Source organism: Puma concolor, chromosome B4 (genome assembly GCF_028749965.1).
Source record: "Puma concolor isolate L17-30 chromosome B4, mPumCon1.1.hap2, whole genome shotgun sequence".
Classification (NCBI taxonomy): Eukaryota; Metazoa; Chordata; class Mammalia; order Carnivora; family Felidae; genus Puma; species Puma concolor.
In genome coordinates this window covers 140,394,941-140,407,320 of record NC_141673.1, presented here as the reverse complement: position 1 = coordinate 140,407,320, position 12,380 = coordinate 140,394,941, and positions in this window count along the sequence as shown.

Genomic DNA, 12,380 nt, shown 5'->3' with positions numbered 1-12,380 from the left:
CACTTCTCTCTCCTGACGCTTTATGTCTGTCACATTGTTTACTATGGACATACTATCCAACCTCAGGGTTTGCCACGAATCGCGGCTCTTAACCCACAGCAGGAAGCTCTGCCAAGGTCTACAGTCAAGAAAACATCTTCCACAGCCAAGCTTCCCCCTTTATTACAACTTCACCCACACCTTGCTCTTCTCGTGAGTTCGTTCAATTCACATTGGGAAGTGCTAGTCCCATGACATCTCCGAGGGCACTTCACGTCATACAGGTTGACCCCAAGAGGCGTCCCGTAAGTACACACAGGCATGTCCAGTATCTTTAGTGTGGCACAGACCCTGCAGAATCATTTTTCATCTCTGCAGCGTCCGTGTTGCCCTAGCTCACAGGACCGGACGCTCAAGTTGAGGTCAGGTCTCCGTGTCGGAGCAGAAGTTTTCATGTCATCTCACGAGGCTGCCTCAGGTAGGTCAATCAAATCATGAATGAGGCCACTGCTAAGGGTCAAACTGGTTGTTGACTATCAGGCTAAACCTAAAAGAGTTCAGGTCCCGGACTTTGTCTTTTAGAAATAACTGGGTTGCTTTCGGTTGTGGTGTCATCTGTCCTCTGCGATGTGACAAGGAAAGCAGTAATGAGGGACAAAGGCTTCGAGAGCTGTCCTACCCCACGTGGATGGAGTCATGGCCAGATAGTCTCTTCCTCTCACAGCATCTGCTCCCACCTTGCTCCAGGGGCCTCACACCTCGATACTCTGGAACTTCATGACTTCCCCAGTTACATTGACCTTCAGGTCCTCCTACTTTTCTTTTCTTATTTTTATTTCCTTTTTAAATGAAAAACAGGTACCCCACTTCTCCATGGTTCTGTCCCATTGGGGAACATTTGACAGGTTTGGCCCCTAGGACTTCACATTATGACTCCAAGCCCAAGGGCTATCAGAGGAAAGCCAAAGAAATGGGGACAGACCCTAGTTTGCCTTTCTGAAGCTTTTTCTCCAGAACCTGCTGGAGCTGGTTCAAGACCAAGTGACAGTCTTGTGTGTGGACCCAGAGGCAGCTCTGGTCTGCATTTTCCCTACACATCTCACATATTCAGGGCACATTTCCCATGGCGAGAGCTGTTACCTCCTGAACGAGGAGCTATTGGTGACAAAAGTAATGTTGCATTTAGAGTTTTCCTGTAAGATTCCAAGTTGTCTTTGGGGTAAGAGGTCTTAGGGCTACTGAAAGATTGAGGGGTGGGATAAGGCAGAAGAACACGCTCCATGTGGGGATGGAAAAGCCCACTCGCTCCCAGTTAGGGACTGAATTACGTCTGCCACCCCACATTCACATGTTGACCCTAACCCTGAGTATGGTGGTGTTTGGAACTGGGGTCTCTGGGTAGGTAAGTAAGGTTGATTGAGGTCATGAGGGTGGGATCCTGATCTGATAGGACAGGTGCCTTTGTAAGGAGAGGAAGAGACGCCAGAGGGCTCTCTCTCTGCCATGTGAAGATGCAGAGAGGAGGAAACCATTTACAAACCGGGTAGAACGTGCTCACCGGACACCATCCCTGATGGCACACTGATCACACCACGGGCCAGGTCCACCCACGCGCTTCGTGTGTGTTACAGCATTTATTTGAACACGGGTCTTCTTCGTTCTTTGCATCCCTCTGCCCTGCAGACGCGAGATTCAGCAAGGTGAGCAGTCAGGTCCTCCGAAGCACTGGCAGAGACCTTCCGCATTAAGTACCAAGTCCCAAGTACACCCAGGTTCACCGTTCCCGGAAGCACACGCGGACCAGCATCATGGATGGGGCCGCTACTGGTTTTCCTTCCACTTTCCCTCAAAAGGAGGGGAAGGCACCAGAAACACAGGGGGCCCAACCGGTGGTGCGCGGTGTTCTCAACAAAGCTGTTTGTTAAAAGTAACTACAGTCCTGGAAATAATTCTATTCAAAAAACGTTAGGAATACGCATACAGAGTTTTCGTCTTCTGGGTTACCAACATTGTAAGCATTATTACCCCAATTGTTCTATGATTTAAATTTTTTTTTTTTCAACGTTTATTTATTTTTGGGACAGAGAGAGACAGAGCATGAACGGGGGAGGTGCAGAGAGAGAGGGAGACACAGAATCGGAAACAGGCTCCAGGCTCTGAGCCATCAGCCCAGAGCCTGACGCGGGGCTCGAACTCACGCACCGCGAGATCGTGACCTGGCTGAAGTCGGACGCTTAACCGACTGCGCCACCCAGGCGCCCCTATGATTTAAAAGTCAGAATAAGTACCAACAAAATAAATAAAGTCGAGAATTAAATTACTGCATTCTAGAAACTCTCATGACGCATGTTTTTGAAAGATAACCAAACACAATCACCAGAAAAAAATCTTTGATCGAAGATATGCCGCTTTTTTGGCCTCCAAGGTACATTATCTTCCTCAGTTTATGTTAATTAAAGAAGATTACCTTTAATAACATAAAATAGAGATATTTTGGGTCCCATTAACTTGTAGTTCAAGCTTGCCTCAAGTACTAAAGAGGAAAAAATAGGGGCGCCTGGGTGGCTCAGTCGGTTGAGTGTCCAACTTCGGCTCAGGTCATGATCTCACAGTTCGTGAGTTCGAGCCCCGCATCGGGCTCTGTGCTGACAGCTCAGAGCCTGGAGCCTGCTTCACATTCTGTGTCTCCCTCTCTCTCTGCTCCTTCCCTGCTCATGCTGTGTCTCTCTCTGTCTCAAAAATAAATAAACATTAAAAAAAATGTTTAAAAAAATAAAGAGAAAAAAATATCTTCAGCTTTGCTTACAAAGAGGGATACACCACGCCAATCCCAGAAATTTGTGTAGCGTGTCCATCATTATTAAAACATAGCTGGAGGGGTGTCTGGATGGCTCCGTCAGTTAAGCGTTCACTTCGGCTCAGGTCATGATCTTGTTGTTTGTAGGTTCGAGCCCCACGTTGGGCTCTGTGTTGACAGCGCAGGGCCTGGAGCCTGCTTCCGATTCTGTGTCTCCCTCTCCCTGCTCCTCCCCTGCTCGTACTCTCTCTCTCTCAAAAATAAATAAACACTAAACAAAAATTTGAAAATAAAAAATAAGAATGAAATGAAATGAAACATAGCTGGGCCGTCCGTGCCCCCAGGCACGTGGACACAGTGACCTGGGAGACGGAGTCTGGTCTTTGAGAATGAAAGAGAGAACACTGCTTTTTCTATCAGGTGGAAACTTCACAAATGAAACGCTTATTCCTTGCACGATGCCATCAGTGAGCACCGTCGCCGCGTATTTGCAGACCTCGTCACAGCAGCCCCTAGGTTCCCTTCTGTTGCATATTCACGGTATTTTCACTCATGGCCTTTTTACATGTGTGTAACCTGGTGCTTTAGTCCGTCCGGGCCACCATCAAGGGCCATCACGGGCCGGGGGGAGGGCTTGTAAACAGCAGAAATGTACTCCCCGTGGCTCTGGGGGCTGGAGGACCAGGATCAAGGCACCGGCAGCTTCAGTGTCTGCTAAGAGCCCGCTTCCTGGCTCACAGATGCGTCTTCTTGCTGTGTCCTCACCTGGGGAAGGGGGCGGAGGGGCTCTCTGGGGTCTCTCTTACAAGGACACTAGCCACTGTGAGAGCTCCACCTCATGACCTCCTCCCCGCCGAAGGCCCCACCCCTTGTGTGTGTGTGTGTGTGTGTGTGTGTCCAAGTGCAGGAGGCTGAGGAATCTGACTCGGGGATTGTGTGCTGTGCCCCACAGGCGACCACGACGCTTTCAGCTACAGGAAAGGCTCTACCCCCTGGCGTCTGCTGTTGAGTATGGCATTCACGGCCTTCCAGGTGCTTCCACGCCCCAAACACCAGCGCCTTCTGGAGAAGCTGAGACTGATCCCCACTTCACACCTGGAGCCCGAGGCCGGGACGCATCGCGGGCCTCCGCAAGCCCGCACAGCCTGTTGGGGGCCGGCCGGGAAAGACACGAGGCCTCCGTGACGGTGCACCTGCCGAGCGCCGGGGTCCCGCGCCTGGGAAGGGAGGCGGCGGGGCTGGGCCTCTCCGGAGGGCCTCGGCCCGTCTTCCCCTGGCGTCCACGGAGAGGGCTCCCCGGACGCACACCGCGGGCCGGCTGGGCCTCCCGGAGACGCCGGGCCAGGGCCCTCCCTGTGTTTTATTTTCTTCTCTCTGCCGACGATAAACGGTGCCCTTCCATTTCAGTGAGTGATGGCCATCGAGAGCAGAGCCGGTCGACACGGCCACCTGACCTCTCGCCTTTCCTCCTCCTTCTTCTCAACAATGCTCGTGAAGATGTATTTGCGACCACAGAGAAGAGCCCTTTGGGGAGGGGTGGGTGGAACAGAAATAAAACGTAACGTAAGAGCCAAGTGCTTGGGCCAAAAAGTGATGTAAATTAGTGGGAGTTTGGTCATTTTAAAGCCACGTCCCAGACTCATCCTTCAGCCCAGCCTCGACGCCACAGGGTCCCGTGTAATAAAGCAGGGGTTTTAGCCGTCTGCCTCTGACATGTTTATGGGCTCCTGGTGCACTGTCCTTCCCAGGGTCACAAAGCTCTGGATGGCCGTCTTCGCAGCCAAGCCACAGAGGGGGCAGGATGCCTCTGAAAATTAAGCTGCTCTCACTTGACCTTCAGCACTCTGGGTGAGGGCTCAGCCAGCGCCGGCTACGTGACGGGGGACGGCGTGCAGGCCTCGGTCAGGATGAGGCTGGCGGGGCCGAGGGGTGGCCCAGCTTGGGCGCGGGAAGCTGGCCCTGCTCACCAGGCAGTGACAGCTGGGGGGCACAGGCGGCCTCTTGGGTCGGCTCCCCGCGTGGGCTTCCCAAACCCCGAGCTTTCTGCCTCGGTTTACGTGTGTGCACACAGCTGGGGGACATCGTGACAACAAGTGTGCTATATTTATCGTCTTTGGGGGGGGGTGTCGTATGGAGCCAGGTCGTTGCATCACAGAACATTGGAGAACCTACTGCCTCGGTCCCTGGAGTTAGTGCTGGAAGGGGCTGAGGTTGTGTCTCAAAGCCAGAGCGGGGGGGGGGGGGGTCGCTCCTCAGTGAACGTCATCCCTGATCATTTTGTGAGTTTCCCGAAGGTTGGGACTGTGTCTCATTCGCTTACTTATTTACTTTTATTTGCTTATTGTGTGGGTGTGTTTAATTTTGCTTAAATTCAAGTTAGTTGTAGCCTTGGTATTGGTATGCGTAGCATTTAGGGGTAGGACCCAGTGATTCGTCACTTACATACGACCCCCCAGTGCTCATCCCGGCCAGCGCCCTCCTGAACGCCCATCCCCCATTTAGCCCCTCCCCCCACCCACCTCCCCTCCAGCAGCCCTCAGTTTGTTCTCTGGATTTAAGAGTCTCTTACAGTTTGTCACCCTCTCTGTCTTTATCTGATTTTTCCTCCCCTTCCCCTATGTTCATCTGTTTTGTCTCTTAAATTCCACATTTGAGCAAAACCATATAGTATTTGTCTTCCTCTGACTTATTCTGCTTCGCATAATACACTCTAGTTGCATCCACATGGTTGCAAATGGCAAGATTTCATTCTTTTTCATCACCAAGTAGTATTCCACTGTGTGTGTGTGTGTGTGTGTGTGTGTGTGTGTGTGCGCGTGCGCACAACACATCTTCTTTGCTTATTTTTTGTTGTGGTAAGATACATGTGATGTACAGTTTTCCATCCTAATTATATTTAATTGTACAGTTCGGAGACCTGACATACGTTCGCGGGTTGTGTGAACGTCCCCACCTCCCACCTCCAGAATGTTTCCATCTCACGCTGAAACTCCGTCCCGATCAAACACAAACTCACAGTCCCCAGACCCAGGCCCTGACAACCACCACTCTATTTTATGAACGTGACGGCTCTCAGAGCCCCGTGCACATGGAATCATACCGTATTTGTTTTTTTTTTTTTTGACTGGCTCATTTCACTTGACTTAATTACTGTTATGGCACCTGTCAGAATTTCCTTCCTTTTAAAGGTGAATGATAATCAGTTCTGCACAGAGAGCACGTTTTGCCCACCCAGTCATCTGTCGACAGACACGTGGGTTCCTCGTGCCGTTTAGCTGTTGTGAATGACTCTGCCATGAACGTGGCCGCATAGACGCTTGTTCAAGTCCCCACTTTGTATTCTTTTGGGTCTTGTCTGTTTTGGTATCTGTGACACCGACCAAAGTTACCAGCATAAACAGGAAATCAACTTTTGTTGTATGAGATAGATATAGGAATGAATAAACGTGCGGTAAGAGCCGATCTTTTCATCTCTCAAGCACAAAAACAAAACAATATCCTGTCTGCATTTGGAGACAACAGAGTAAAGACATCTCTGGTTTGTTCTTCTAAAGTTATTCCTCGGGAGGAAGAAGAAATCCAGAAAGCCAACTGGGTCTGCAGTGTGGCGCTGAGCCAGGGTGGATGTGAAGGCATCGGACTCACGGAATGTGGACCGGGTGCTGAAAGGTCCCAGGGAGAGGGTGCCCCAGACTCAGCCAGAGGCTCCGAGGATTCTCTGGGGACACTGCGGATGGCCCCCATCTGAAGCGTGGGGTCGGGACACCGTGGACGGCCCCATCTAGAGGCGTGGGGTCCGACGCGGGTTGGCAGCGGGGATCTCCCTGGGCACCACAGAGGAGCAGGAGAGATTGTCCGAGGGAAAACCCTGCTCTTTGTGAGCATTCCCCGTGTGTCAGGCAGGACACTGTGCCCTTTAGCTGGTCCTTTAACGAGTGACCTCTGCAGGGGGTGATCTGTGGGTGAGGTGAGGTGCGAAGCTCACTTTCTGTGAGCTGGGGAGAAATCATTACTATAATGACGCACACGCACGTTCGCGTGCAAGCACACAGCCCAGGTCACAAGGAAGTGGCTTCATTCCGGACGCGGGTAAACTGACCTGGCCCCATGTGTGCCTTGGGTAGATAGTTGGTGCAGAAAGATTCCCTTTATTAGAAGACGGATTTGATGAGAAAGAAAAGAGCACGGATCTATCAAAGATAAGAGTAAAGGAGGAAAAGAAAAAGAGAGGCGGGAGACAGAGCCCACACCGCCGGCCGCGGAGCGTGTGGAAATAGCCCGCGTCAGAGCACCTTCCTCAGGGAAGCCGCAGTGGAGACAAGGAGCCTCAGTGAGTGAAGGAGGGAAACGCTGGGCCGCCCCGGAGCACAGAGGACAGTGACACGGTGGCAGATGAGCGGCCACCCCCGGGTGCAGCCGTCTGTCCGGAGATCGACAGGGAAAGCACAGGATGAGCCCCGGAGGGCAGGGAGAATGCTGTGCACACCAACCGAGGCAGAGATGACAAAGATTTAAATCAAATGTATATAGGGGCACCTGGGTGGCGCAGTCGGTTAAGCGTCCAACTTCAGCCAGGTCACGATCTCGCGCTCCGTGAGTTCGAGCCCCACGTCGGGCTCTGGGCTGATGGCTCGGAGCCTGGAGCCTGTTTCCGATTCTGTGTCTCCCTCTCTCTCTGCCCCTCCCCCGTTCATGCTCTGTCTCTCTCTGTCCCAGAAATAAATAAATGTTGAAAAAAAAATAAATCAAATGTATATAGAAACGACATAAGTGGCGATGATCGGACACAAGGACACGCCCGACACGAAGACATTGGACTAAGGACGAGTGACGGAGACGCGTTCAAAGATAAAGAAACGCACTGGGTGTCCTGCCAACTGTACAGAAGAGCGCACTCGATATCTATAAGGGAAACGCGGCCCTCACGCTCGGCGGCAGAGCCTGATTCTAGAAGGGAAGACGGCGCGCTGTGGTTCGGGTGGGAGCAGAGGAGAGCAGGGCTCCGCGACCCGGGTGGGCGAGCTCCTCGGGAGCAGTTACAGCAAGACGCCGGTGTGCCATGGGGAGATGCCGGGATCCAACAGGAGGCCCTGAGCCCGGGGCCACTGGCACGTGGGCATGACCACAGGGCCTGCGGGATGACGGTGCTGATCCGGGAGCACCAGCCGCCCCCCATGGGCCGCGCGATGTGAGCAGGCACCAGAGCGGGAGCCAGGACGCAGGAGGGGCGCCCCCCCCCCCCATCCGTCCTCTTGTCCCGACTGGAAAGAAAGGGATTGTGCGTGACTGATGGGCCGTGCATGTTGGAAAGAAAAACGCATTGGAAACACCAAGAGTGACAAAACAACAAACTAAATGTATTAAGGCAGGAAAAGGGAGGCCAGAGAAGTCAGAAATGCACTGATTTCATACTGAATAGGAAGTCTGGAGCCTGAGAATTAAGTGTATTATGAGCAGTTAGTGTTTGAAATGTCCAGCGAAAGAACTGAGAACAAAATGGAAACGCTTTCATTTTTTTTTTTTTTTACTTTTTATATTTTTATTTTATTTTTTTTTTTTACACATGAAATCTATTTTCCAATTGGTTTCCATACAACACCCAGTGCTCATCCCAACAGATGCCCTCCTCAATGCCCATCACCCACCCTTCCCTCCCTCCCACCCCCCATCAACCCTCAGTTTGTTCTCAGTTTTTAAGAGTCTCTTATGTGGAAACGCTTTCAAATTAGCGTAAAAGAAAGGACAGAGAAGCCCAAGTGAAATAAAGATCACACTCACAGACCATAGAGCATGAGAAACAGAAGGCAAGACTAAAGATAGAATTACTACCTGACCCAGTGATTCCATTCTGGGGGTTTACTCAGAAGAAGTAAAGGCAGGCTCTCAACGAGATTCTTGCACACGCACGTGCACACGCAGCAGCACTGCTCACAGTAAAAACAAGAGTGGAAGCAAGCCCTGTGTCCCTCAGCGGTGGACGGAGGAGTCACAGGGAGTATTACCAGCCTTGCAAAGGGAGGATATTGTGGCGTGGGCTACAATGTGATGAACCTTGGACACGACATAAAAGTACAAACATTGCGTGATTCCACTTCTAGGAGGTCCCTGGGGGAGCCCCAAATCATGAAGACGGAAGGTAGCATGGCTGTTGCCGGGGGCTAGAAGAGAGGGAAAGGGGGTCAGTGTTTACTGGGGACAGAGTTTTACCTAATGCCGCTCAGCTGTATACTTAAAAATGGTCAAGGTGGTGAAATTTAACATTTTTTTAAAGTTTATTTTTATTTATCTTGAGAGAGATAGTGAGCAAGCAGAGGAGGGACAGAGGGAGACAGAGAATCCCAAGCAGGCCCCCTGCCATCAGTGCAGAGACCGATGGGCAGCTTGAACTCACAAACTGTGAGATCGTGACCTGAGCCGAAATCAAGAGTCAGATGCTCAACTGATTGAGCCGCCCAGGTGCCCCAAGGTAGTAAATTTTACGTTGTATTTTAGCACCGTTAAAAATGTTTAAAAATGTAAAAAACACAGAAGCCTAGCATATGATAGAGGCAAGACCCAGAACAGTGCAATAGTTCTGAGTCAAATAGAAAAATGAGTAACTGGGTCATCTGGAGGGATATCTCAGAAACTGAAGATGCGTTCTCCCCAGCATAGGATTTATTGTATTCAGATCTCCTACCATGTGTATATTCAAAGTATTCGAATATAGGGCCACCCGGCGGGGGTTGGGGGGGGGGCGGCCCTGCTCAGTCAGTTAAGTGTCCGACTTCGGCTCAGGTCATGATCTCTCGGTTCGTGAGTTCGAGCCCCGCGTCGGGCTCTGGGCTGACAGCTCGGAGCCTGGAGCCTGCTTCGGATTCTGTGTCTCCCTCTCTCTCTCTGCCCCTCCCCTGCTCGCGCTCTGTTTCTCTCTGTCTCTCAAAAGCAAATAAATGTTAAAAAAATTAAAAACAGTACGCAAACATATCCAAAAGCAAATACTAAATACCTATGAAAGGATGGTAAGTGGCATAATTAACGTGAGCTGATTAATTAGTTTGTATTCACCATCAAGTACCTGCTCATCCAACAATTTTACTCATCATCAGCAGAACAAAAAAATAAATAAATTTTGTCCAAATCAACCATATTTTGGGAGTAAAAACAGCGCCCTTGCATTCCATGGGTCCTAGGATAACACGGATTTAAGCATTTTTATGGGATGACTCACGCAGCACGGGCCTTCATTATTACGGATAGCCTGCTGTTGGATTGCCCGTCGCTAGGCAGGGCCATGACCTCTGACGTACACAGCTGATGATGGCCAGCGAGGGTGACAGAACGACTCATCCTGCAAAAGCGTAAATCACGTGGAGAAAAGAAAGGTGTTATGTCGGAAGGTGGACATTGATAAGAGGCTCAGATTGGCTTTGAAGATAATTGGCTGAAGTAATTCTTTCCAACCAGAGAGTTCTACTCTATTTTTGCCCATAGAAAGAAGCACCCAAATTTATAATTTGATAGGTGTCTTTAGACCAGGTAGAGTTATAGAACACTGTCACTTTCCCCCTCTGTGTCTTCCAACCAGGCCATCCCCGAAAGTGAGGTATTCTGGGATTTAGTTCCATATCGTAGTGGTTTTGATTAAAAAAAAAAAAACGTTAAAAATATTCTTAGAACAATTTTAGCTTCACAGCAAAATTGAGAAGAAAGTACAGAGATCCCCACGTATGCCCAGTCAATGGCCCCCACTAGATGGTGTCTTTGGTATAGTCGTTGAACCTGATTGACACCCCACTGTCACCCGCAGTCTGTGGTTTGAATCAGGGCTCCCTCTTGATGTATATTCTGTGGGTTTGGACAAATGCGTAGTGACCTGTATCCACCGTAATCGTACCACACAGAGTAGTTTCACCGCCCTAAAAATCATGCCCCACCTAATCGTATGCTCCCCCATAATCCCTTAGGTTTCTTCGACGGTGTGGATAATAAAAAAGTCACGAGGCATCTGAATTTTTACCAACGAGTTTCACCATAGCTCTGATCGATAGCTGTGGCTTCATGACAGCGTCTCATCGGTCGGTGGGAAATGGTCTAGTACCCAGCTCCTTTGAGCCTCTGCTATGGTCTGTTTGAAAGGACCCGCATTGTTTTTGAGTCTCTGTGCCCTTCTCCCACGTGTGGGCGTGCAGCAGACTCCTGTGACTGAGAGTATCTCATGGACAGATCAGCTATGGTCTTTGTATCTGCCTAAGGAAGACAACCCGTCTATTTAGGTCACTCGACCGAAGGCTAACTTGCAATTTGGCATCACACTGTCACGCTCACGTGCTGTGTGATGACTGAATGGTGGCTCAGTGGCTAAGCCTGACTGTTGCAGGTATTTTCTTAAAACTTTTTAAACGTATTTATTAATTTTGAAAGAGAGAGAGACAGGGAGTGAGTGGGGGAGAAGTCGAGAGAGAGGGAGTCGCAGAATCCGTAGCAGCTCCAGGCTCTGAGCCGTTGGCACAGAGCACGACACGGACCTCGAACCCACGAACATGAGATCATGCCCTGAGCCGAAGTCGGACGCTCAACCGACTGAGCCCCCCAGGCGCCCCAAACGGTCGCAGGTATTTGAACACGCGTGCACATTACGAACAAAGTCTCAAGTATGAACTTTTGGGAAGTGACACCTGCCTTCACATGGAGAAGGTGTTGGTGGTTTTTGGCGATTTCGTTCTCCATTCTTTACCATGCCCCAAGAAACGTCTCATGCGTGCCTTGACCCAAACTTCATGCATTTCTTTTTCGTTGAATTACATTAGGTGCGCACATGTAAGAATGCTCCAATAAGATCCTGTAAGACTCGACGTGCATTTGGCCAAATACATTTTAAAAACCTGTCTGTCCGTGTACAAACTTCGGTCTGTGGGACTCAACGTACTTAGGTAGATTTTTCAGCACTCAGTGTGTTACGGGAATGGTAATTGAACTTGATTCAACCCACCCAGGATTATTACTCACTCTCCCTTTTGTGTGGTTTCCATCCGTTTACTACGCAAAACAAAGCAGATGTTGTTATCGAAGGGGAGAGGCCCCCGGTAGTGAACCCGAGCGTCCTTCTCCCGGTGCCGTTTCCATAGGAGAAGCGCGTGAGGCAGCTGCGGGCACAGATTGAAAGCATAACTCAGTGGAGGGTTTTGCTGCCGTTGGGAGCCAGATGAAAGTTCACACCTTTGCATTCAGTCTCCAGACTGAATTACAGCCTCCCCAGCCCCCTGAATCTCACGCCCGTCACTCGTAATGCTGAGGGACGGCTCTCCAGATTTACAAAAACAGAAGGACTTCCTGGACTGGAGCTGGAAAATTTACGTCCTTGTCACCACCAAGGAAAATTGTTGTCGTCGGACGAGCAAATGTTCCCTGAGGGATTTAAATGGATGTGAGGGTAAAGTGGGCTTTTAATTTTAAATTCCATTGGTTTGAGAACACGAGGTCCATCCTTTTGATCTTATTGTCTCGGATTTATGAAAACAATAAATTATTAAAATACATTAATTCAGATTCCAATCACATTAATGTTCAATCAGTCCTGCATGAATAATGGCGCGTCAAATGAAAGGCAAATGATCAGAAGGGA